This window comes from Camelus dromedarius, chromosome 10 (genome assembly GCF_036321535.1).
Source record: "Camelus dromedarius isolate mCamDro1 chromosome 10, mCamDro1.pat, whole genome shotgun sequence".
Taxonomy (NCBI): domain Eukaryota; kingdom Metazoa; phylum Chordata; class Mammalia; order Artiodactyla; family Camelidae; genus Camelus; species Camelus dromedarius.
This window is the reverse complement of record NC_087445.1, coordinates 51,507,716-51,511,590: the sequence shown is the minus strand read 5'-3', so window position 1 is coordinate 51,511,590 and position 3,875 is coordinate 51,507,716. Positions and strand designations below refer to the sequence as shown.

The 3,875-nt window shown below is 41.3% G+C and overlaps 1 pseudogene; it reads left to right on the top strand.

Moving 5' to 3' along the window:
- The first annotated feature begins 3,131 nt into the window (after window positions 1–3,131).
- On the top strand, window positions 3,132–3,504 carry LOC105086880 (large ribosomal subunit protein eL31-like; annotated as a pseudogene).
- The last annotated feature ends 371 nt before the right edge of the window (window positions 3,505–3,875 follow it).

Sequence of the window (3,875 nt, the reverse complement as noted above, 5' to 3'; positions counted from 1 at the left end):
AATTCTTATGGCTGGATTCCTCTGCCTCTCAATTCTTACAGCTATAACCCTCCCTACCCTGGTCTGTACCATTCAAATGACATAAAGTTCTCAGCCGGACCCAACTCCCTATGATTATCCAGGCCCTGGCAAAGGCTAGACACCAGGGAGCCAAGAGAACATTTTCAAGTTATTTAACCTCTCCTGACCCAAGTTCCAAGGTTTGTGGACTCAGTGATCTCTACCGCACTTTCTTAATCTAACACTTCATGATTCTATCATATGATAGTAACAATAACAAATATAATAATAATTCTACCTGAAATTTGTATAGTGGGCCAGTTCTCAATGCTTCTTTACTCACATTATCTCCTTCACCTACACAACGTGTAGACAAACTGGGTATTAACATCCCCATTCTGCAGATTCATTTGGAGATTACCTAATTTGTTTTTCCAGGAAAGTAGGACTCAGACTCCTGACTCTGACTTCTAAGTCCTTTCATCCATCAAATGATAAGGTATTGCAGAACCCTACTGCTGTTTACTGAGAGAGGAAATAAAGGATTTATGCAGTTATGATAATTCCAAAATTTCAAATATAAGTAATGTGACCTTTTCAGACTCAATTCAAATCTTTAAGGGTGTAACAAAGCATTTCAATTCTTATGAAGCAAGCCACATCTGCACAAAAGAGAAACTGGTAGGATTTCAAATAATCTCACCAAGCTCAAGGGGACTAGAATTTAACACATATACTTTAACAGCTTGTCCAAATTCAGAGCATCCTAGGGCTCATCCTTTCTACAACTGCACAAATCCTTAACACTTTTTAAAATCATGTATTAGTTTTCCATTGTTGCTATATAAGAAATTAACACAAACTTGGTGGCTTAAAGCAACACGAACTTATTCTGTCATAATTCTATAGGTCAGAAGTCTGACATGGGTCTCACTGGGCTGAAGTAAGGTGTTGAGAAAGCTGGTTCCTTCCAGTCTCTAGGTGAGAATCTGTCTCATTGCCTTTTCTAGCTTCTAGAATCTGCCTGCCTTCCGAGGAGTCAGGGCTGTGGCTTATGGCTCCCTTTCTTCATCTTCCAATCCAGCGATGTAGCATGAACCTGCTGTCACATCTTTTTCTCTGACCACAATAGGAAGAGGTTCCCTTTAAGAGCCCAAGTGATTAGATGAGACCCACCCAAGTGATCCAGGATAACCTCCCCATCTCACTGTCCTTAATCATATTTGCAAAGTCCCTTATGCCATGACATATTCACAGGTTCCAAGGACTAGGATGTGGACTTCTTTGGAGGGTCATTAATCTGTCTACCACAGTGATTATTTTTCATTCGTTTTATTTAAACTAACAGCTAAAATGTAAAAATGTTCCTCCTATATGTCAAATACCAATGTAGGAGATTTATATGTACTACAAGTCTGTATAAAAATACCACAAGGTGGGTATCACTATCCTAATTTTATAGACAGTGAAATTGAGACTCTTGGGCTAAGTAACCCTACAAGGTCACCCCGCTCGTCAGAAGCAGAGCAGACTTCTGAACCACTGTAAAACAACTGTCTGTCACAGAAAGAGCCACTTTTCAATGAAATCATTGATTCTCAGGCATAAAGCTGTCATGTAGCTAAGCTCAGCTGGAAACCCCACAAATATCTCTGCATAGGAGAACCCTCCCTTTCCACAGAGCCCCAGTTTGCAGTCTGCAGCCCCTCTGCTGCAGCAAGTTCCAGCCATAGCAAAAGGGAAATCTACAGATTAAGATGGCAAATGCTTCCTAAGACAAAAACTCTTCTAAAACCACTGCAGCCTTTTGAGATTTTTGGTAACACATTGCACATGTGACAGGTTTCCTGGGCGTCTGCTAGTACTTGGCATCATCACACTCCACAGTCAATTTCAAAACTGTCATTTCGGGCCCACTAAGGCTTTAAATAGCACCTCCCACCAGCAAGGCCAGTTTTTGTAGCTTTTGCTTTCTATTAAGAGCACATCAGGGCTCACAAGCTATTGAAAATAAATGTCACAAAGTAAATACTTTTTTATACATTTGGTTTGTTTAAACTGCTTTGAGGACATTGAGAATGAAGACACATGGTTCAAAATGAAGTCTTCCAGAAAAATGATGTCATATCTCTAAGCACCCAAAATATCAACTGCCACCAAAAACAAGATGCTGGGATAGAAATGCACATGTCATGTTAATGTCAGAGCCAAAAAGGGAGAGGATAAAAGAAAATAAAATTTCAAAACACTAACATTTAGTGAGCACTGTCTGTTTGCCAGGAGTTTTGGAGAACTAATCTCATTTAATCCATACAATAGTTATAAGTAACCAGTTTTAACTGGTGAAGACACAGCTTTAGAGAGGTTAAGTAACAGGTCCAAGATCACCCTGCTCAACAGCAGTGAGACAGGGGCTATCTGGCCACGAAAAAAATCTACTTCACCATACACCCAACCGAAGAGAACAGGCTCAGGAGTGTAAGGCAAGAGTCAGTCAGCCCTGACTCCCTGGAAGGCAGCCTAACTTGGAAAATACTACTTATTTGCTTACAGGCTGTGTAGGAGACAGGAAGCATTAAAGCTGATGATAAAGACAGGCAAGTGCAACTGATTTAGTTCCAGGCATCATGATCTCAATGCGCCTAACAGGAGTGGTGATCATAACACCTTGTGATTACATAGCACCCTTCTCGTGGAAGCTCAGTGCTCTTACTGTCTCTTTCACATTCATCTTCCCAACAGCTCTAGAAGGGAGGAGACAGCACAATCACCTTTCATCTTCAGAGGGAGAAGCTAATGTATTTGCCCAGGGTCAATCAGAAACAGAGGCTTGGAGAGACTATATCCCTGGGACTCCTGTCCAGACTGCTCACCCACTGGAAATGGGAAAACAAATTCAACATCCTGGGCTCAAAGACCAACGGATGAAACATCCATTTAGTCAGCCTAGCTATGCTCTGTAAAATCACTGTCAAAATGGCCCACATTACTTGAAACATGCAACAGAAAGGGCCTCTGTATCCATCATCCCTCCAGACATTTACTTCTGGCAGAGATGGAATCTTTTTTGGCTAAACATCAGATTTGAATTATTGAAAAAGAACCTGCTTTTCCAACCTGGGCCTGGCAGAATGGCTCCTGCAAAGAAGGGTAGCTAAAGAAGAACGGCCAGTCTGCCATCAACAAGGTGGTGACCAGAGAATGCACTATCAACATTCACAAGCACATCCATGGAGTGGGTTTCAAGAAGCATGTACCTTGTGCACTCAAAGAAATCTGGAAATTTGCCATGAATGAGATGGGAACTCCAGATGTACACACTGACACCTCAATGAAGCTGTCTGGGCCAAAGAAATAAGGAATGCTCCAAATCGTATCCATGTGCAGTTGTTCAGAAAATGTAACGAAGATGACGATTCACCAAACAAGCTCTATACAGTGGTTACCTATGTACCTATTACCATTTTCAAAAATCCACAGACAGTTAATGTGGATGAGAACTAAATGTTGATTATCAAATAAAGTTATAGTACCACAAGGAAAGGAGAGAACAAGAATCAGTCTTGACCAGAGAAAGGTTGGTTTGTTAAAATTATGGTCTAGTCCCCCAAAACCTCAAATTCCTGAGCAAGGAAGATAGATCCTCAATCCTTTCCTAGGATGGAACTTAACATTAGAATTTCTGATCTTAACTATAAGGAGCACCAACAGAAGAAAGCAAGACCCCAGGGAAAGGCTCAGAGAAAGAAGAGGAAAAAGGAGACAGACCCTGATGAGAAGAGACCCTCAAGTGGGGCATCCTCTGTTTGCCACCCCCAAGGTGAACCACACAATGGTAAAGTGTTGTTTAACCAAGCTCTGCACACTCTTGCTGT